Source organism: Bufo bufo, chromosome 3, assembly GCF_905171765.1.
Source record: "Bufo bufo chromosome 3, aBufBuf1.1, whole genome shotgun sequence".
Lineage (NCBI taxonomy): Eukaryota > Metazoa > Chordata > Amphibia > Anura > Bufonidae > Bufo > Bufo bufo.
This window is the reverse complement of record NC_053391.1, coordinates 260,544,251-260,568,351: the sequence shown is the minus strand read 5'-3', so window position 1 is coordinate 260,568,351 and position 24,101 is coordinate 260,544,251. Positions and strand designations below refer to the sequence as shown.

Here is a 24,101-nt window from a genome sequence, read left to right as displayed (position 1 = left end):
TAATCACAGAATCAGACTTCTATCTGCACGCTAGCGTGTGTCTTAGGTTTTTCTGAATGACACTATCAGCACCTTCAATGTAAGATATCCTTTTTGGGATAGATTTCAAGTAGGCCTCAAATACCAGAAACTAGTTATTTTGAGAATGGCAAATTTGGGAATAGTTTTTCAACCCAGAAAAAAAAGTGTGCTTTTACGGTCACTACAAATAACTTGACCAGCTAAAACAGTACAGATTTGGTTGAATAGAAATGTCAGGTCTATTTTTTAGGCACTGGGTGACAGGCTCAACTTGCCCCTGATGTAATATATGGCCAAAAAAAAAACACACTGTTGATGGTTAAATGCACTTGGGTGACACAGGCTCAGCCTGCACCAGATGTAGTATATGGCCAAAAAATAATCAGACTGTTGATGGTTAAATGCACTTGGGTGACACAGGCTCAGCCTGCACCAGATGTAGTATATGGCCAAAAAATAACCAGACTGTTGATGGTTAAATGCACTTCGGTGACACAGGCTCAGCCTGCAGCTGATGTAGGATATAGCACAAAATAACCACACTATCGATGGTTAAATACACTTGGTGATAGCTTGTGCTGGCGCACCACAAGTCACAAAGTGGCCGCCGATCACCCCAGAAAAAAAGTGATCTAAAAACGCTCTGGGCAGCCTCAAAAAAGTGAGCAAGTCAATAATAGCACTTCAATGATCCACAGCTGCAGATCGATCACAGAATGAAGTCTTTTGGAGGAGTTAATCTGCCTAATCTCGCCCTAACGTCGCAGCTGCAACCTCTCCCTACACTGATCATAGCAGAGTGACGTGCGGCGCTACGTGACTCCAGCTTAAATAGAGGCTGGGTCACATGCTGCACTGGCCAATCACAGCCATGCCAATAGTAGGCATGGCTGTGATGGCCTCTTGGGCCAAGTAGTATGACGCTTGTTGATTGGCTGCTTTGCAGCCTTTCAAAAAGCGCCAAGAAAGCGCCGAATACCGAACCCGAACACGGACTTTTACGAAAATGTTCGGGTTCGGTCCGTGTCACGGACACCCCAAAATTCGGTACGAACCCGAACTATACTGGTCCCAGTAGCTGTCTTTCATGGAATTTTTTTTAATGTAAAAGCTTACTAAATGCCGACAGGTAGAAAAATAAATATAGGGTAGCTGGGAAGACCTGAACCAGCCACTTTAAGTGTAGAAATTGTTTTAACTATACAGAAGAGTATTAAAGTTAACCTGTCACCATGGAAATGCAATGTAAACTACAGGCAGCATGTTATAGAGCAGGACGAACTAAATGCCTTCATAGTCCGGAATGAGCATGGACATAAATTAATAAATTACAAGTGGAAATGAACGAAGTTTTAAAAAATGTGCCAAACTTCACCAAGAAATTTGATTCATTACAAGTTAATTCATCACGAATCTCTATAAATCAGGTGTACCCAGGCCACTTTGCCTTAGGGTACGGCCCTACGGAGCGGCCCTGCTGCAGGTGGGTTGCGGTCATACTGCGGTGAGGATCTTCGCAGCCAATTAGCCTACAGCTACCTTTGATTTAATAATAAAGATAGCACTGTATAGTCGGTGCGGCACCTTTAAACAGGGGCTGTTGCTGATATGGGATTTGGCTGGTTAGGTCGGGGGACAATATGCAAATTATTGCTGTTCTGTCCTTCAATTTCCTGCAGGTTATTTGACAGTAAAGTCAGAATATAAATCGGCTCTGGCATACCCACTTCTCCAACCCCAGCGCTCTCCTGCCCTACAGGTGGTAGCTTTTCTTCTGCCATCTGCTTTTCCTCCTTTTCCACATTACTTAATATTGATAAGACTATGCCATCAGAAACATCCTGCTCCTCCTCTCTCTGCATCTTGCTGACTTTTCTAGGAGATGGAAACTTTGAAGGATGATTTGGAAGAAGTAAAGCCAGCAAAAGATGAGGATGGTCATTATTAAGACCTGGCCCCTGTAAGGCTACTTTCACACCAGCGTTTTTGCTGAATCCATCATGGATCAGCAAAAAACGCTTCTGTCAAAATAATACAACAGTCTGCATTTGTTCTGAACGGATCCGGTTGTATTATCTTTAAAATAGCCAAGACAGATCAGTCTCTAAAACTATTGTAACTCAATGGGGGATGTATCTGTTTTCTTTTGTGTCTAATAAAACGGATCCACCACCATTGACTTACATTGCTACGCACCACATCACGGACAGAAAAACTCTGCTTGCAGCGCTATTCTGTCTGTGATGGGGATGCAATTAAATGGAATGGAATGCATTCTGGTGCATTCTGTTTCGTTCAGTTTTATCCCCATTGACAAATCCACTATGACGGATCTCAATAGCAGAAAGGGAAAGCACAGATGTGAAAGTAGCCTAAGGCCCCTTTCACACGGGCCATGCGTGAGTTGAACGCATTGCACCCGCACTGAATACCGACCCATTCATTTCTATGGGGCTGTTCACATGAGCGGTGATTTTCACGCATCACTTGTGCGTTGCGTGAAAATCGCAGCATGCTCTATATTCAGTGTTTTTCACATAACGCAGGCCCCATAGAAGTGAATGGGGTTGCGTGAAAATCGCAAGCATCCGCAAGCAAGTGCGGATGCGGTGCGATTTTCACGCACGGTTGCTAGGAGACGATCGGGATGGAGACCCGATCATTATTATTTTCCCTTATAACATGGTTATAAGGGAAAATAAGAGGCATTCTGAATACAGAATGCATAGTAAAATAGCGCTGGAGGGGTTAAAAAAAATAATAATAATAATTTAACTCACCTTAATCCACTTGATCGCGGAGGCCGGCATCTCCTTCTGTCTCCTTTGCTGAACAGGACCTGTGGTGAGCATTCATTACAGGAAAATGACCTGTGGTGACGTCACTCCGGTCATCACATGATCCATCACATGATCTTTTACCATGGTGATGGATCATGTGATGGATCATGTGATGACCGGAGTGACGTCACCACAGGTCATTTTCCTGTAATAAATGCTCACCACAGGTCCTGTTCAGCAAAGGAGACAGAAGGAGATGCCGGCCTCCGCGATCAAGTGGATTAAGGTGAGTTAAATTATTATTATTATTTTTTTTAACCCCTCCAGCGCTATTTTACTATGCATTCTGTATTCAGAATGCTATTATTTTCCCTTATAACCATGTTATAAGGGAAAATAATACAATCTACAGAACACCGATCCCAAGCCCGAACTTATGTGAAGAAGTTCGGGTTTGGGTACCAAACATGCGTGATTTTTCTCACGCGAGTGCAAAACGCATTACAATGTTTTGCACTCGTGCGGAAAAATCGCGGGTGTTCCCGTAACAGACCCGCACCTTTTCCCGCAACGCCCGTCTGAAAGAGGCCTAAGGGGTGCAGACTGGATAATATTGGTTGGCATGGTGGCAGTGGAATAATAAAGGCTCTCATCTTATTGGTATTGAATTACATATCTTAGTTTATGGCTAAAGTAGGAATAAATAAATAAAACTGACACAGAATAAGTCTCTCCAATATTCTTCTATTATTCCTTTTCAACAACACTGTTCCTAGCGCATGAGCACTTGCCATGTCTCTCCCATGCTCAGTTCATAGGACAATGGCGGAGACTGAGTGGGATGGTTTTTTTATAGGGATGACTATTTAAAGATTGGCTGGCTGCATGGCATTATTGGTGATTTTATGTTCCTAGGCTTCTTACTATCATTTTGTAACATTTGCAACCATCATTTTAGAAAAAACAAATTTGTTACCATTAGTGATGAGCAATTGGAATTTCTGGGTAAATTCGATTTGCCGCAAAGCTGAATTTCATCGTGCTTCGTGATAGCGACTCTATTTAAACTGACAGTGTAAAAACAAAAAAACATATAATACCTGATCCATTTGCTCACGAGGGGCCAGCCGCCGCCATCGTACTTGAAGATCTTGGACGAAATCCTATGACATATCTGGCGAGATTTTGCGGCAGACCTGAAAGCAAGATTGCAGTGGCCGGCCTGTTGCAAGCAAATGGATCAGGTAAGTATTTTTGTATGGACACGGCATCTGAGGGGTACAATGATAGGAAGCAGCGCAATCACCACTCCCTGTCATTGCACCCACTACTTACAAAGAAATGCGCTTTGTGATGAAGTTTTTTGTAAAGTTCAGCGAAGCAGCCTAATTGAATTTATTTATACTTCTATCATCACTAGTTACCATGAAAATTTGGATTAGTTTCCAATCAAAGTTTTCCTAAAATTCGGACCGAATTCCGCTATACTGAATCTTTTCCCATAAAACTATATATTAATCTTAATATTAATATTAAGCATTTTGGGACACAATAATGCTAATGATGTTTATTTTCATGATGGGGCAGGGGTGTACGCATATCTCATAGGGCCCCATAGCAAAACTTTATATGGGCTTCCTGCACCTAGTTTCCCAGTGTATGTGCGTCAATCACTCCCAGGCAATGCAGAACATGCACAATGTCCAAGATTTCTGATAATTATTATTATTATTTTATTTTTTATCAAGTGGAAGACATTTTCATTAAAAACAAATAATTTCAAAAAATTGCCCTTGGTCTCACCCACTTTATCCAACTTTTATGTTGGAAAAAGTGGAACAGGTGCTCCAAATATATGGCGCTCATTTTGAGCACCATATCTTTAAATGTATTTACACCTGTAAACTGTCAAACATACATTGATAAATCTCCTGCTTCTAGAAATTAACCCCTTTGCTACCATCGCTGTATGAGCGAAGTGCAAGCATGGAGCCTACTCGCACATGCAGCGGGCGCCATGGCCGGCACATCTCCGATGTTTTAAATAATGCCAATCGCGACCATTAAAGCTTTTAGATGCCGTGATCAAGTGTAATCATGGCATCTAAAGGGTGAAAAACTCTGGGCTTCTTACCGGCATCCTTGCCAGTAATTGATTTCAATACCCTGGGTCTCTATTAAGATACCTAGGGTATATAATCTTCAATTCTTATTTTCGCCAGCAGGTGGCAGGAAAACATAAGAAATGAGCAATTCTCCTTAAATCATGGGTCTAAAAGACCCATGATTGTTCAGAATTAGAAAAAAAAAATATTCTGTAGACTCATATATGCACTAAAAAACGTATAAAATATATGCAAAATTAAAAAAATATAAAAGTTTAAATCACCCCCTTTTCTGTAGAATAGAAAAATAAATACATAACAAAAATATAAATATCACTGCGACCAAAAACTCCCATACTATTAAAATATAAAAATATTTTTCCAATATGGCGTAATGCAAAAAAGAGTTAAAATGGCCAATATGCCATTTTTTCATTGCTTCTCTTACCGCTAAAAAATGTTATAAAATCTTATCAAAAAGTCACACACTCTCCTCCTTACCCTTTCCCTCGTTTCGCTTTCTCTCTCTCTTCTCCTCAATCACCATATTTTATTTTGTCTGTTTATTATTGACTACTATTACTCTGATATGGCTTATATGTACCTTTTGCTGAATTTGTTATTTATGAGAGCCGGGCTTGTCGGCGATTCCACTGTTACATCACCTGTACTTCTTTGAAAATGTTTGATACTGTTATATTGGAGTATGTAACTCCCTTATTCATTTTGATGCACCAAATTCTATTATATTGACTATGTGAATGCTTTTGTCAATAAAAACATAGTTGATAAAAAAAAAAAGTCACACACTCCAATATGTTATCAATAAAAACTACAGATTGTCCGCCAAAAATGAGACCCCACACAGCTCATTAGATATAAGTATAAAAAAGTTATGGGGGTCAGAATATAGTGATTTGTTTTTTTTATCAAAATTAAAATTTAATTTTACACTATTTAAACATAAAAACCCTACACATATGTGGTATCGTTGAAATCAAACTGACCCAGAGAATGATGGGCACAGGTCAGTTTTACCGCAAACGGAACGCCGTGGTAACAAAACCTGTAAAATGGTGGAGGAATTGCGTTTCTTTTCCAACTACATTGTATGCCAAAATAAATAGTGGCATTAGAAAGTAAAACTTGTCCCGCAAAAAAATATGCCCTCATACAGGTATGTGAATAGAAAAGTTTAAAAGTTATGGCTCAAGGAAGATAGGGAAGAAAAATGAAACCACCAAAATGAAAAAAACTCTGGTATCCTAAGGGCTAATACAACTACCATGTATACTGCAGCTCAGCTTCCTTGCAAGTGAATAGGAGTTGAGCAGGAGTACACTGGAGGTGGAAACTACACAGTGGATGGAGTTCAGGCTTCATAAATAGGAATGAGCGAACCCGAACTGTATAGTTCGTACCGAATTTTGGGGTGTCCGTGACACGGACCCGAACCCGAACATTTTCGTAAAAGTCCTGGTTCGGTGTTCGGCGCTTTCTTGGCGCTTTTTGAAAGGCTTCAAAGCAGCCAATCAACAAGCGTCATACTACTTGCCCCAAGAGCCCATCACAGCCATGCCTACTATTGGCATGGCTGTGATTGGCCAGTGCAGCATGTGACCCAGCCTCTATATAAGCTTGGGTCACGTAGCGCTGCACGTCACTCTGCTGTTACAAGTGTAGGGAGAGGTTGCAGCTGCGACGTTAGGGCGAGATTAGGCAGTGATTAACTCCTCCAAAACACTTAAGACAGTGATCGATCTACAGCTGTGGATCATTGAACTGCTGCTATTCAATTGCTCACTGTTTTTAGGCTGCCCAGAGCGTTTTTCAGTCACTTTTTTCTGGGATGATCGGCGGCCATTTTGTGGCTCGTGGTGCGCCAGCACAAGCTGCCACCAAGTCCATTTAACCATCAATAGTGTGGTTATTTTTTGGCTATATCCTACATCAGGGGCAAGCTGTCACCAAGTCCATTTAACCATCAATAGTGTGGTTATTTTTTGGCTATATCCTACATCAAGGGCAAGCTGCCACCAAGTCCATTTAACCATCAATAGTGTGGTTATTTTTTGGCTATATCCTACATCAGGGGCAAGCTGCCACAAAGTCCATTTAACCATCAATAGTGTGGTAATTTTTTGGCTATATCCTACATCAGGGGCAAGCTGCCACCAAGTCCATTTAACCATCAATAGTGTAGTTATTTAAATCTATCCCTAAAAGGGTATATTAGATTCAAGGTGCTGATAGGGTCATTCTCAATAACTTCACACACACGCTACTGTGCATATCCAAGTCTAATTCTGTCCGTAAACATATACCTGTCACCCAGCGCCTAAATAATAGGCCTCCAATTTATAATCAGCTAACTCTGTGGCTATTGCTGTAGCTGCTCAAGTTATTTTGTGTCCGTCAAAGCACAGTTGTTGTTCTGGGTTGAAATACAATTCCCAACCTAGCAATTTTCTAAATTAGTGGTTTCTGCTGTATCAGGCCTACTTTAAATCTATCCCTAAAAGGGTATATTAGATTCAAGGTGCTGATAGGGTCATTCTCAATAACTTCACACACACGCTACTGCGCATATCCAAGTCTAATTCTGTCCGTAAACGTATACCTGTCACCCAGCGCCTAAATAATAGGCCTCAAATTTATATTCAGCAAAATCTGTGGCTATTGCTGTAGCTGCTCAAGTTATTTTGTGTCCGTCAAAGCACAGTTTTTGTTCTGGGTTGAAATACAATTCCCAACCTAGCAATTTTCTAAATTAGTGGTTTCTGCTGTATCAGGCCTACTTTAAATCTATCCCAAAAAGGGTATATTAGATTCAAGGTGCTGATAGGGTCATTCTCAATAACTTCACACACACGCTACTGTGCATATCCAATCTAATTCTGTCCGTAAACGTATACCTGTCACCCAGAGCCTAAATAATAGGCCTCAAATTTATATTCAGCAAAATCTGTTGCTATTGCTGTAGCTGCTCAAGTTATTTTGTGTCCGTCAAAGCACAGTTTTTGTTCTGGGTTGAAATACAATTCCCAACCTAGCAATTTTCTAAATTAGTGGTTTCTGCTGTATCAGGCCTACTTTAAATCTATCCCTAAAAGGGTATATTAGATTCAAGGTGCTGATAGGGTCATTCTCAATAACTTCACACACACGCTACTGTGCATATCCAAGTCTAATTCTGTCCGCAAACGTATACCTGTCACCCAGCGCCTAAATAATAGGCCTCAAATTTATATTCAGCAAAATCTGTGGCTATTGCTGTAGCTGCTCAAGTTATTTTGTGTCCGTCAAAGCACAATTTTTGTTCTGGGTTGAAATACAATTCCCAACCTAGCAATTTTCTAAATTAGTGGTTTCTGCTGTATCAGGCCTACTTTAAATCTATCCCTAAAAGGGTATATTAGATTCAAGGTGCTGATAGGGTCATTCTCAATAACTTCACACATACGCTACTGTGCATATCCAAGTCTAATTCTGTCTGTAAACGTATACCTGTCACCCATCGCCTAAATAATAGGCCTCAAATTTATATTCAGCAAAATCTGTGGCTATTGCTGTAGCTGCTCAAGTTATTTTGTGTCCGTCAAAGCACAATTTTTGTTCTGGGTTGAAATACAATTCTCAACCTAGCAATTTTCTAAATTAGTGGTTTCTGCTGTATCAGGCCTACTTTAAATCTATCCCTAAAAGGGTATATTAGATTCAAGGTGCTGATAGGGTCATTCTCAATAACTTCACACACACGCTACTGTGCATATCCAAGTCTAATTCTGTCCGTAAACGTATACACTGCGTGCAGAATTATTAGGCAAATGAGTATTTTGACCACATCATCCTCTTTATGCATGTTGTCTTACTCCAAGTTGTATAGGCTCAAAAGCCTACTACCAATTAAGCATATTAGGTGATGTGCATCTCTGTAATGAGAAGGGGTGTGGTCTAATGACATCAACACCCTATATTAGGTGTGCATAATTATTTGGCAACTTCCTTTCCTTTGGCAAAATGGGTCAAAAGAAGGACTTGACAGGCTCAGAAAAGTCAAAAATAGTGAGATATCTTGCAGAGGGATGCAGCACTCTTAAAATTGCAAAGCTTCTGAAGCGTGATCATCGAACAATCAAGCGTTTCATTCAAAATAGTCAACAGGGTCTCAAGAAGCGTGTGGAAAAACCAAGGCGCAAAATAACTGCCCATGAACTGAGAAAAGTCAAGCGTGCAGCTGCCAAGATGCCACTTGCCACCAGTTTGGCCATATTTCAGAGCTGCAACATCACTGGAGTGCCCAAAAGCACAAGGTGTGCAATACTCAGAGACATGGCCAAGGTAAGAAAGGCTGAAAGACGACCACCACTGAACAAGACACACAAGCTGAAACATCAAGACTGGGCCAAGAAATATCTCAAGACTGATTTTTCTAAGGTTTTATGGACTGATGAAATGAGAGTGAGTCTTGATGGGCCAGATGGATGGGCCCGTGGCTGGATTGGTAAAGGGCAGAGAGCTCCAGTCCGACTCAGACGCCAGCAAGGTGGAGGTGGAGTACTGGTTTGGGCTGGTATCATCAAAGATGAGCTTGTGGGGCCTTTTCGGGTTGAGGATGGAGTCAAGCTCAACTCCCAGTCCTACTGCCAGTTTCTGGAAGACACCTTCTTCAAGCAGTGGTACAGGAAGAAGTCTGCATCCTTCAAGAAAAACATGATTTTCATGCAGGACAATGCTCCATCACACGCGTCCAAGTACTCCACAGCGTGGCTGGCAAGAAAGGGTATAAAAGAAGAAAATCTAATGACATGGCCTCCTTGTTCACCTGATCTGAACCCCATTGAGAACCTGTGGTCCATCATCAAATGTGAGATTTACAAGGAGGGAAAACAGTACACCTCTCTGAACAGTGTCTGGGAGGCTGTGGTTGCTGCTGCACGCAATGTTGATGGTGAACAGATCAAAACACTGACAGAATCCATGGATGGCAGGCTTTTGAGTGTCCATGCAAAGAAAGGTGGCTATATTGGTCACTGATTTGTTTTTGTTTGGTTTTTGAATGTCAGAAATGTATATTTGAGAATGTTGAGATGTTATATTGGTTTCACTGGTAAAAATAAATAATTGAAATGGGTATATATTTGTTTTTTGTTAAGTTGCCTAATAATTATGCACAGTAATAGTCACCTGCACACACAGATATCCCCCTAAAATAGCTAAAACTAAAAACAAACTAAAAACTACTTCCAAAAATATTCAGCTTTGATATTAATGAGTTTTTTGGGTTCATTGAGAACATGGTTGTTGTTCAATAATAAAATTAATCCTCAAAAATACAACTTGCCTAATAATTCTGCACTCCCTGTACTTGTCACCCAGCGCCTAAATAATAGGCCTCAAATTTATATTCAGCAAAATCTGTGGCTATTGCTGTAGCTGCTCAAGTTATTTTGTGTCCGTCAAAGCACAGTTTTTGTTCTGGGTTGAAATACAATTCCCAACCTAGCAATTTTCTAAATTAGTGGTTTCTGCTGTATCAGGCCTACTTTAAATCTATCCTTAAAAGGGTATATTAGATTCAAGGTGCTGATAGGGTCATTCTCAATAACTTCACACACACGCTACTGTGCATATCTAAGTCTAATTCTGTCCGTAAACGTATACCTGTCACCCAGCGCCTAAATAATAGGCCTCAAATTTATATTCAGCTAAATCTGTCATTACTGCTGTGCCTGTATTAGTGTAATACGGTACATAAATAGATAGCCAGATAGTGTTAGGTGTCTGTAAAAAAAGGCCTAAATTTGAATTCAATACATTGGACCAAATAATATTTTTCTTATTGTGGTGAACGGTAACAATGAGGAAAACATCTAGTAAGGGACGCAGACATGGTCGTGGTGGTGTTAGTGGACCCTCTGGTGCTGGGAGAGGACGTGGCCGTTCTGCCACAGCCACACGTCCTAGTGAACCAACTACCACGGGTCCCAGTAGCCAGCAGAATTTACAGCGATATTTGGTGGGGCCCAATGCCGTTCTAAGGATGGTAAGGCCTGAGCAGGTACAGGCATTAGTCAATTGGGTGGCCGACAGTGGATCCAGCACGTTCACATTATCTCCCACCCAGTCTTCTGCAGAAAGCGCACAGATGGCGCATGAAAACCAAGCCCATCAGTCTGTCACATCACCCCCATGCATATCAGGGAAACTGTCTGAGCCTCAAGTTATGCAGCAGTCTCTTATGCTGTTTGAAGACTCTGCTGGCAGGGTTTCCCAAGGGCATTCACCTAGCCCTTCCCCAGGGGTGGAAGAGATAGAATGCACTAACGCACAACCACTTATGTTTCCTGATGATGAGCACATGGGAATACCACCTCAGCACGTCTCTGATGATGACGAAACACAGGTGCCAACTGCTGCGTCTTTCTGCAGTGTGCAGACTGAACAGGAGGTCAAGGATCAAGACTGGGTGGAAGACGATGCAGGGGACGATGAGGTCCTAGACCCCACATGCAATGAAGGTCGTGCCACTGACTTTCACAGTTCGGAGGAAGAGGCAGTGGTGAGACCGAGCCAACAGCAAAAGACAAAGAGTGAGCAGTGGGCAAAAGCAGAACACCCGCCGCCAAGAGACTCCGCCTGCTACTGACCGCCGCCATCTGGGACCGAGCACCCCAAAGGCAGCTTTAAGGAGTTCCTTGGCATGGCACTTCTTCAAACAATGTGCTGACGACAAGACCCGAGTGGTTTTCACGCTGTGCCATCAGAGCCTGAAGTGAGGCATTAACGTTCTGAACCTTAGCACAACCTGAATGACCAGGCACCTGCATGCAAAGCATGAACTGCAGTGGAGTAAACACTTTAAAAACAAGGAAGTCACTCAGGCTCCCCCTACTACCTCTTCTGCTGCTGCCGCCTCGGCCTCTTCCTCCGCCTCTGGAGGAATGTTGGCACTTGCCGCCCAGCAAACATGGGATGTACCACCAACACCACCACTTGCGTCACCAAGCATCTCAACCATGTCACACGGCAGCGTTCAGCTCTCCATCTCACAAACATTTGAGAGAAGGCGTAAATTCCTACCTAGCCACCCTCGATCCCTGGCCCTGAATGCCAGCATTTCTAAACTACTGGCCTATGAAATGCTATCATTTAGGCTGGTGGACACAGACAGCTTCAAACAGCTCATGTCGCTTGCTGTCCCACAGTATGTTGTTCCCAGCCGGCACTACTTCTCCAAGAGAGCCGTGCCTTCCCTGCACAACCAAGTATCCGATAAAATCAAGTGTGCACTGCGCAACGCCATCTGTGGCAAGGTCCACCTAACCACAGATACGTGGACCAGTAAGCACGGCCAGGGACGCTATATCTCCCTAACTGCACACTGGGTAAATGTAGTGGCGGCTGGGCCCCAGGCAGAGAGCTGTTTGGCGCAAGTCCTTCCGCCGCCAAGGATCGCAGGGAAACATTCTTTGCCTCCTGTTGCCTCCTCCTCCTACTCAGCTTCCTCCTCCTCTTCTTCCACCTGCTCATCTAGTCAGCCACACACCTTCACCACCAACTTCAGCACAGCCCGGGGTAAACGTCAGCAGGCCGTTCTGAAACTCATATGTGTGGGGGACAGGCCCCACACCGCACAGGATTTGTGGCGGGGTATAGAACAACAGACCGACGAGTGGTTGCTGCCGGTGAGCCTCAAGCCTGGCCTGGTGGTGTGCGATAATGGGCGAAATCTGGTTGCAGCTCTGGGACTAGCCGGTTTGATGCACATCCCTTGCCTGGCGCATGTGCTGAATTTGGTGGTGCAGAAGTTCATTCGCAACTACCCCGACATGTCAGAGCTGCTGCATAAAGTGCGGTCCGTCTGTTCGCGCTTCCGGCGTTCACATCCTGCCGCTGCTCGCCTGTCTGCACTACAGCGTAACTTCGGCCTTCCCGCTCACCGCCTCATATGCGACGTGCCCACCAGGTGGAACTCCACCTTGCACATGCTGGACAGACTGTGTGAGCAGCAGCAGGCCATAGTGGAGTTTCAGCTGCAGCACGCACGGGTCAGTCGCACTGCGGAACAGCACCACTTCACCACCAATGACTGGGCCTCCATGCGAGACCTGTGTGCCCTGTTGCGCTGTTTCGAGTACTCCACCAACATGGCCAGTGGCGATGACGCCATTATCAGCGTTACAATACCACTTCTATGTCTCCTTGAGAAAACACTTAGGGCGATGATGGAAGAGGAGGTGGCCCAGGAGGAGGAGGAGGAGGAGGAAGAGGTGTAATTTTTAGCACTTTCAGGCCAGTCTCTTCGAAGTGACTCAGAGGGAGGTTTTTTGCAACAGCAGAGGCCAGGTACAAATGTGGCCAGACAGGGCCCACTACTGGAGGACGAGGAGGACGAGGATGAGGAGGAGGTGGAGGAGGATGAGGATGAAGCATGTTCACAGCGGGGTGGCACCCAACGCAGCTCGGGCCCATCACTGGTGCGTGGCTGGGGGGAAACGCAGGACGATGACGATACGCCTCCCACAGAGGACAGCTTGTCCTTACCTCTGGGCAGCCTGGCACACATGAGCGACTACATGCTGCAGTTCCTGCGCAACGATAGCAGAGTTGCCCACATTTTAACGTGTGCGGACTACTGGGTTGCCACCCTGCTGTATCCCCGGTACAAAGACAATGTGCCCACCTTACTTCCTGCACTGGAGCGTGATAGGAAGATGCGTGAGTACAAGCGCACGTTGGTAGACACGCTACTGAGAGCATTCCCAAATGTCACAGGGGAACAAGTGGAAGCCCAAGGCGAAGGCAGAGGAGGAGCAAGAGGTCACCAAAGCAGCTGTCACGACTGTGACTGATCCAGACAGGTCTGGGAGGAGAAGGTCGCAGCGACTTGCTACTCGCGATAGCTTGTGAGTTTGCTCCGTGGTTCAGGGTATGTCATCTGGGTTTTGCCTTGTGAACCTTTTTGTCCTGACTGGGAGTTTGTAGGCATCCTTCTCAGGTGAGTCCTGTCTGCCACTCCCAGCTACTATATTAGTTTCACTTTCACTTGCAGTCATTGCCAGATATAGTCCTTACTTCCAGTTCTATTCTGACCTTTGAAGGAGATCGTTTGATGGTGTTGCTGTGGAGCTCTTGTCCGGCGTGGACTGTCGTGATTGGGATCGCCCTCTCTGCTCGTGACTGGATAAGTCTATCTCTGATATAGTTTGTTTGTTGCTGTCTTCCCCTGCTGTTCTCCTAGACATGAGTGATGGTGACTAGTGCTCCCATCGGCCTTTCCCCACTCTAGGCCTTTTCAGGGTGACTGAGGGTTTAGGCATCCTGCTCGCCGCACGGGTTCACACCCCGTCTAGGGTATCAGGGCAGACAGGTGCCAGCTTAGGGTTAGTCAGGGGTGGCCATACTATTCCCATCCATAGATAAGGGTCCCCCTTCCCCTCCGTCTAATGCGACACGACTGCTGCTGGGGTAGCGGTCGTGACAGCAGCTGTGTCACGGCCAGCTCCTCCGAGGGCAGGGTTAGCATGGCAGAGATGTGGAAAAGTTTTGTCACCACGCCACAGCTAACTGCACCACCACCTGATACGGAACGTGTTAGCAGGAGGCAACATTTCACTAACATGGTGGAACAGTACGTGTGCACATCCCTCCACGTACTGACTGATGGTTCGGCCCCATTCAACTTCTGGGTCTCCAAATTGTCCATGTGGCCAGAGCTAGCCTTTTATGCCTTGGAGGTGCTGGCCTACCCGGCGGCCAGCGTTTTGTATGAACGTGTATTCAGCACGGCAGGTGGCGTCATTACAGACAAACACAGCCGCCTGTCTACAGCCAATGTGGACAAGCTGACGTTCATAAAAATGAACCAGGCATGGATCCCACAGGACCTGTCCATCCCTTGTGCAGATTAGACATTAACTACCTCCCCTTAACCATATATCTGACAGTGGCCTGTTCCAGTGGTGGATGACATGAAGCCTGATTCTCTGCTATGACATGAAGACTGATTCTCTGCTGACATGAAGCCAGATTCTCTGCTATGGGACCTCTCTCCTCTGCCTGGGTGCCTGGGCCTAAATATCTGACAATGGACTGTTTCAGTGGTGGGTGACGTGAAGCCTGATTCTCTGCTATGGGCCCTCTCTCCTCTGCCTGGGTGCCTGGGCCTAAATATCTGACAATGGACTGTTTCAGTGGTGGGTGACGTGAAGCCTGATTCTCTGCTATGGGACCTCTCTCCTCTGCCTGGGTGCCTGGGCCTAAATATCTGACAATGGACTGTTCCAGTGGTGGGTGACGTGAAGCATGATTCTCTGCTATGACATGAAGACTTATTCTCTGCTGACATGAAGCCAGATTCTATGTTATGGGACCTCTCTCCTCTGTCTGGGTGCCGGGGCCTAAATTATATGACAATGGACTGTTCCAATGTAGTGTTGAGCGCCAATATTCGAATATCAAATTTTTTTCGCGAATATCGGCACTTCGCTAATTCGTGAATATTTCGAATATAGTGATATAAATTCGATATTTCGAATATTCTTTTTTTTTTTTTTTTTTTATTGTTATATTCTTTTCTTTCCCACTTCCCTAAAGTTGTTCTTACCTGTCCTTTGGATTCCTGGCTTCCTGGCTGCTCCAGTCAGTGCCCGTTGCCGCTTCTGCCAACTCGTGCTCATGGAGCATCCCCATCACCATGGGAACGTCTCCATATGCTAGAATGTACTGTCGGATTTGAGAATTACGTGAAAAATCGCAATTCGATTATTTCAAGTTATAATAATCGAATTTCGATTTTAACTTAGCACTGCTATATTTAATTCTAGCCTAATATGGAATATAGCAGTGCTAAGTTAAAATCGAAATTCGATTATTATAACTTGAATTTTTTTTTTTTTTATTGTTATATTTTTTTCTTTCCCACTTCCGTAAAGTTGTTCTTACCTGTCCTTTGGATTCCTGGCTTCCTGGCTGCTCCAGTCAGTGCCCGTTGCCGCTTCTGCCGACCTCCGTGCTCATGGAGCGTCCCCATCACCATGGGAACGTCTCCATATACTAGAATGTACTGTCGGATTTGAGAATTACGTGAAAAATCGCAATTCGATTATTTCAAGTTATAATAATCGAATTTCGATTTTAACTTAGCACTGCTATATTTAATTCTAGCTTAATATGGAATATAGCAGTGCTAAGTTAAAATCAAAATTCGATTATTATAACTTGAATTTTTTTTTTTTATTGTTATATTTTTTTCTTTCCCATTTCCCTAAAGTTGTTCTTACCTGTCCTTTGGATTCCTGGCTTCCTGGCTGCTCCAGTAAGTGCCCGTTGCCGCTTCTGCCGACCTCCGTGCTCATGGAGCGTCCCCATCACCATGGGAACGTCTCCATATACTAGAATGTACTGTCGGATTTGAGAATTACGTGAAAAATCGCAATTCGATTATTTCAAGTTATAATAATTGAATTTCGATTTTAACTTAGCACTGCTATATTTAATTCTAGCCTAATATGGAATATAGCAGTGCTAAGTTAAAATCGAAATTCGATTATTATAACTTGAATTAATCGAATTGCGATTTCAACTTGGACCTGGTTTACTATGGTTGGCTTGGTAGAATTAGCGAATATGACGAATGTATTCGTCATAATCCACAAAACGAATATAACGAATGTATTCGTCATATTCCACAAAACGAAGATAACAAAGTATTCTACATCTTCGTTTTAGCTACCTATTCATCAACTTCGCTAATTCTAGCAATCAAATAGGAAGGTTTACTATAGAGACAGCTAAGTTTAATTCGCTATGCGATTATATTACTTTGCTTTTTTTTTATAAATAGAATAATTATAATAATTATCAGGTATTATAATTATTCTATTTATTTTTTTAAAAAAGCAGTCATATAATCGCATAGCGAATTAAACTTAGCTGTCTCTATAGTAAACTTTCCTATATGATTGCTAGAATTAGCGAAGTTGATGAATAGGTAGCTAAAACGAAGATGCAGAATACTTCGTTATCTTCGTTTTGTGGAATATGACGAATACATTTGTTATATTAGTTTTGTGGAATATGACGAATACATTCGTCATATTCGCTAATTCTACCAAGCCAACCATAGTAAACCAGGTCCAAGTTGAAATCGCAATTCGATTAATTCAAGTTATAATAATCGAATTTCGATTTTAACTTAGCACTGCTATATTCCATATTAGGCTAGAATTAAATATAGCAGTGCTAAGTTAAAATCGAAATTCGATTATTATAACTTGAAATAATCGAATTGCGATTTTTCACGTAATTCTGAAATCCGACAGTACATTCTAGTATATGGAGACGTTCCCATGGTGATGGGGACGCTCCATGAGCACGGAAGTCGGCAGAAGCGGCAACGGGCACTGACTGGAGCAGCCAGGAAGCCAGGAATCCAAAGGACAGGTAAGAACAACTTTAAGGAAGTTGGAAAGAAATAAATATAACAATAAAAAAAAATAAAAAAAAATAAAGTTATAATAATCGAATTTCGATTTTAACTTAGCACTGCTATATTCCATATTAAGCTAGAATCAACAAATATGGAATATAGCAGTGCTAAGTTAAAATCGAAATTCGATTATTATAACTTGAATTAATCGCATTGCTATTTCAATAGGAGAGTAGCCTTTAAGTTAAAATCGCAATACGCGATTATTTAAATCGCATATTAATCGCGATAACAAGAATAATGACGAATATTCGATTTCGACGAATATAAAACGAATATTCTATCGAATATTCGCGAATTTCGACGAAATCGAATATGGCACCTGCCGCTCATCACTATTCCAATGTTGGGTGACGTGAAGCATGATTCTCTGCTATGACATGAAGACTGATTCTCTGCTGACATCAAGCCAGATTCTCTGCTATGGGACCTCTCTCCTCTGCCTGGGTGCCTGGGCCTAAATATGTGACAATGGACTGTTCCAGTGGTGGGTGACGTGAAGCATGATTCTCTGCTATGACATGAAGACTGATTCTCTGCTGACATGATGCCAGATTCTCTGCTATGGGACCTCTCTCGTCTGTCTGGGTGCCGGGGCCTAAATATATGACAATGGACTGTTCCAGTGGTGGGTGACGTGAAGCCTGATTCTCTGCTATGACATGAAGACTGATTCTCTGCTGACATGAAGCCTGAATCTCTGTTATGGGACCTCTCTACTCTGTCTGGGTGCCGGGGCCTAAAAATATCTGACAGTGGCCTGTTCCAGTGGTGGGTGACATGAAGCCTGATTCTCTGCTATGACATGAAGACTGATTCTCTGCTGAGTCACTGACATGAAGCCTGAATCTCTGTTATGGGACCTCTCTCCTCTGTCTGGGTGCGGGGCCTAAATTATATGACAATGGACTGTTCCAATGTTGGGTGACGTGAATTATGATTCTATGCTATGACATGAAGACTGATTCTCTGCTGACATGAAGCCAGATTCTATGTTATGGGACCTCTCTCCTCTGTCTGGGTGCCGGGGCCTAAAAATATCTGACAGTGGCCTGTTCCAGTGGTGGGTGACATGAAGCCTGATTCTCTGCTGAGTCGCTGACATGAAGCCAGATTCTATGTTATGGGACCTCTCTCCTCTGTCTGGGTGCCGGGGCCTAAATTATATGACAATGGACTGTTCCAATGTTGGGTGACGTGAAGCATGATTCTCTGCTATGACATGAAGACTGATTCTCTGCTGACATGAAGCCAGATTCTATGTTATGGGACCTCTCTCCTCTGTCTTGGTGCCGGGGACTAAAAATATCTGACAGTGGCCTGTTCCAGTGGTGGGTGACATGAAGCCTGATTCTCTGCTATGACATGAAGACTGATTCTCTGCTGACATGAAGCCAGATTCTCTGCTATGGGACCTCTCTCCTCTGCCTGGGTGCCTGGGCCTAAATATGTGACAATGGACTGTTCCAGTGGTGGGTGACGTGAAGCATGATTCTCTGCTATGACATGAAGACTGATTCTCTGCTGACATGAAGCCAGATTCTCTGCTATGGGACCTCTCTCCTCTGTCTGGGTGCCGGGGCCTAAATATCTGACAATGGACTGTTCCAGTTTTGGGTGACGTGAAGCCTGATTCTCTGCTATGACATGAAGACTGATTCTCTGCTGACATGAAGCCTGATTCTCTGCTATCGGACCTCTCTCCAATTGATATTGGTTAATTTTTATTTATTTTATTTTTATTTTAATTCATTTCCCTATCCACATTTGTCTGCAGGGGATTTAACTACATTTTGCTGCCTTTTGCAGCCCTCTAGCCCTTTCCTGGGCTGTTTTACAGCCTTTTTAGTGCCGTAAAGTTCGGGTCCCCATTGACTTCAATGGGGTTTGGGTTCGGGACGAAGTTCGGGTCGGGTTCGGATCCCGAACCCGAACATTTCCGGGAAGTTCGGCCGAACTTCTCGAACCCGAACATCCAAGTGTTCGCTCAACTCTATTCATAAATATACCCCCACCCCTGTATTGATTTTTACTAAGGTAAAAATTCTAAACCTAGAGCCTGGCACTATATTTTCACACAAATTCTTTTTTTGCTAAGGCAAGAATTTGCCAGTCTAGCCTTAGAGCCTGGTGCTGTACTTTCACACACATACAGGTGAAACTTGAAAAATTTGAATATCGTGCAAAGTTCATTTATTTCAGTAATGCAACTTAAAAGGTGAAACTAACATATGAGATAGACTCTTTACATGCAAAGCGAGATATTTCAAGCCTTTATTTGTTAGAATTTGGATGATTATGGCTTATAGCTTATGAAACCCCAAAGTCACAATTTTGAGGTACCCTTTGCTCAGGGGGTATGGATTAATTAGCTGCCTAGAGTGTGACGCTTTGAGCCTAGAATATTGAACCTTTTCACAAAATTCAAATTTTAACATATGCATTTTTTCCTTGTAAAGTTGTTGTGTGCATCATTCTATTATTTGCTCACAATATTACATGGAGGCACAAAAATACCCTATTTAAATTCTACTAATAATGATTGCAGGAGTATACACAGTGTTTTTCTGTCACATTAAAACTCAGCTTTTATTCATCAACATTAGGACAGCCAACAGTGAATTAAAATCACATCTGGGCTCTAAGCCAACTTATTATTTAGCTGCATTTGCAGTAAAATGTTTATGTTCAACACTTGAACTGTCTGCTGTGAATATCTAGGGATATGTCTGCAGACCGTATCCCAAGCACATTGGCTGGTTATCAAAGTCCCAGGTACAGTTAAAAACTAAGACAGTGCCCTACCCCCACCCCATGATGTGCTATAGAATGTGACTATCATTACTTTCCGTTACGATTAATATTAGTCTATAGGATTCTCAACAGTTGATAGAGAACATTTTCGATGTATGCACTGATTTGTTTAACACATACATTTCGACAGTGCAATGTCACAACAAGGGGAAACAAACTGAAGACTGGCTTAAACAGCTAGTATGGAGCTGAATTTATCAGGCTATTGCTTTGCACAAATGCAATTCACATTTGTAATTTTTAACATAGTCGTTAAACTGTTAACACAAAGGGTTTCTAAGGGTAAGACCAAATGGTGAGGCAGGAATCACCCATTCGTGGAAGCCAATATTACAGATGATTTTGTTGCATGGTTTCCTAACATCATTAAAGGGCATTTGTTAACAGTTTTGACCATTTTAAACTACTGACAACACTAGGCAGGGTTGGGGGAGAAGAGGACAAACATAGCTTTTGCAGAGAGTTTTTTTTTTTTAATGTCTTGATTAGTGACAATATGAATTTTTATTCCACCAGATTCTGCTCCTTAAAAGGCTTCTGTCAGCACATTTGTACCTATGAGACTGGCTGACCTGTTACATGTGCGCTTAGCAGCTGAAAGCATATGTGTTGGTCCCATGTTCATATGTACCCGCACTGCTAAGAAAAATGAAGTTTTAATATAAGCAAATGATCCTCTGTCAGGTGCATTGCCATTATTCATAGAAACTCAGTTCTCTCTGCAAGGGCTGCACCCTCTCCACTTTGATTGACAGGGCCAGGCAGTGTAAACGTGATCAGTTGACCACACCTGGCCCTGTCAATTAAAGAGGAAAGGGCGTGGCAGTTGCAGAGAGAGCAGAGCCTCTAGGTGTATTTTCCATGCCCCCTGTTGTTCTTAATGGAGAGAGCTGATTACTGCAGCACTACTCTTACTGAAATGAATGGGAGCAGTACTGCAGTAACCAACTCTGTCCACTACATAATGGACAAAGCTGTATGGTTCTGACACCTATTTCATACACTAGAGTAACTTGGGAACTGGTGATTTGTGGGAGCGCAGGGAGTTTGATCTCCACTAATCAAATATTGATAACCTATCCTGACGATCAATATTAAAATCCTGTAAAACCCCTTTAAGTGCACTGGAGGTGGAGCTTCAATGTGATGGGCACTCTGCTCCCTGTATTGAGCTGCTTCTGCCCCTGCCCTCTACTCTGAGTGACAACTCAGAACAGAGGGGTGGGACAGTGAAGCCGTTCTGTACAAAAAGCAGAAGGCACTTCATAGTGAAGCTCGGCCTCCAGTGCACTTAAGGAGCAGAATCTGGCAAAATGAAAGATCAAATCGCACTACCCTTGATGACAAAAGATCCACAATAGATATGTGTTCAATGCTCTCTCTAGGACCATGTAGTGCTGTCAGCAGTTTAGCAAAGTGTTAGTCAAAAGTGTTGACAGATTCTCTTAAAAAAAATAAAAAATGCGAAGACTGGCATTTTGGTAACTCCCCCACAGATGTTCTAATCAGAACTCCAGTTTGCATGTATGTTCAATGAAAAACCCAGCTGTGTTTTGACAAAAATTAAAAAAAAAAACTCAAATGGAACACTTTGTACTGAATTTCATAATTCACTATAGACTTGAAAGTTGCACAATAATGCATAATTAGTGGAAAAATTAAAAATAAAAAAAATCCAAAACCAGGGGGAAAAAGCAAAAATAAGACTCTGTGTGCAACCAGTCACAAGGATTATTGCATCTTTTGGCCCTTGTACACATGTTCTAACAGCCCTGCTTCCATACAGTATGCTGCAGTATTTGAACTGGTAATAAATACAGCAAACCCTCATATTTGCATAGTACACTGTGAAATAGAGCTAAGGATTTCTTTGTACAGTGTTTACTACTAACGGCTCTCTTACTAGTAGTTGTGACACTTTTAGGTGTTCTTTAAAGCTTAGGTTTATGCAGGCCAAGGAAGGCTGGTCATCAGAACATTTTCCGGACAGTTTAGGGGTTATGTGCAGAAACACTCAGCTTTTGTAACATAAATCACAACAGCACTGCTTGGCTGCTCCCAGTGGAACACTCTGCAGCTTAAAACATGCAGAACAATTTCATTCTACAACTTAATCATAAAATCTGATGTCCTACTCTATTCCTCATGTGAAATCACAAACACAAATATCTTACCTGTGAGGGAGCCTGTCACAACAGCTGGATGTAAATGGGCTTTGTTCCCAGAGAAATATTTGGATTTCCCCTTCACTCCCTCAGTTTCGTTCTTTACTTCTTTCACTTCAGATCCCTGTGAGCAGAAATTTGAGTTTTCTGGGATACAGGGAAGAAGGGTGGGAAGAGAAATGTACAGGAGGGGAGAGTGTTAGGGAGGAGGACAAGAGAGAGGGTGAAAAGGGGAAAAGGAGAGAGGAGGGTAAAGGAGGGGATAATGACAGAATTAAAGTTAGTGGGGGGAGTACAATGAAGTCTTTATTTGGCAGCTAGAGCTTGTTGGATTTATTCCTGCTCACTAGCACTCGCTCCTGTACACACCTTCCATTTAGTAATGTTCTGTTCTCATAAACAGCAAGTGACACAAACAGCAGTAAAGCACAAATCTGCTTTAGGCTTCTTTCACATGAACATGTGGGCTCTGTGGCCATATTGCGGACTGCATTTGCGGATCTGCAATACACAGGTGCTGTTCCGTGAGCATTCTTCATCACGGATGCGGATCCATTCACTTGAATGGGTCAGGAGATGCGGAATGGTGCGGAACAGAAGCACGGAACGGAACCCTACGGGAGCACTACGGAGTGCTTCCGTGGGGTTTCGTCCCATACTTCCGTTCCGCAAAAGGATAGAACATGTCCTATCTTTTTGCGGAACGGGCGGATTGCGGACCCATTAATGTCTGCTGTGGCTGCAACATTGTTGGTGTTCGTGCATTGCAGCCTGCAATTTGCAGGCCGCAGCACGGCCACGGGGCGCACACGTTCATGTGCAAGAGGCCTTACCCAAAAACCATAAAAGTAAAGTGCATGTAAAGCCAAGTTTTAAGGATAGCTGAAAATGTTTTTAGACAAGATTCTACACAGGCACAGCTTTAAAAATTCCTGGGCACCAATGCAAAATCTGCAACAGCGTCCCCACCTAAGACTGCCATGTATAATATAGGACAGGTCTCTGACTGTGGGCCCACTCAGGCATCATATGACTGCACTCCTATTAGCTGCAGACATTTTCATGCTGTCCATGTCTCTGTCTGCACATATGAACATAGTAAACTACACTTATTTTCATTTTATATTCTATAGAAACTGGGGTTAAAAGCTATATATAGAGATGGCCCTGCGGTTCACCCGGCGGTCGTTTCGCGGCGAACATTGCTTGTTCGGGGTTCGCCGAACGGGTGTACATATGGCGATGTCCACCGGCACCATATTCTTTTACACTGTAAAAAACTTTGACCCATGAAACATTCATCAGGTGGTACAGGACAGCCAATTGAGACGTTTCAGCACATGGACATACCCCCTACCTTATAAATAAAACCGATCTGGCCGCCAATTTACATTCAGTCTTTTACCAGTGTACGGAGAGGTTGCTGTGTGGAGCAGGGGCAAACTGTTAGGGACGCCAAACGCTAGCTAATAGAGCCACAAAAGTCTTTTTAAGGACTGGTATAGGTGTACTATCGATAGGTGTGACTTACTGAGGGGTGTAATATACTTATAATTTCTAACATAGAAAGTATATTATAGTGCATTTGTATTGTGCAGCAGTTGTTTGCGGTTCTGCTGAGATACTGCAGCTACACAGAGTGCCAAACGCTATTGGAACAAATAATTTCCTTAAGTATGATATACCAGTGGCCCCCCAAAAAAACTGATTGAAGCAGGGGTGT

At 43.1% G+C, this 24,101-nt stretch overlaps 1 protein-coding gene across 2 annotated transcripts in view; it reads right to left on the bottom strand.

The window, feature by feature from the left end:
* Nucleotides 1–22,603, bottom strand: part of LOC120995112 (proline and arginine rich end leucine rich repeat protein) — a 397,210-nt gene extending 374,607 nt beyond the window's left edge. For both annotated transcript variants that reach the window (XM_040424119.1, XM_040424120.1), the window contains exon 1: nucleotides 22,388–22,603. The gene's annotated coding sequence lies outside the window, so the exon portion shown is untranslated. The remainder of the gene's footprint in view (nucleotides 1–22,387) is intronic.
* Between the last annotated feature and the right edge of the window lie 1,498 nt (nucleotides 22,604–24,101).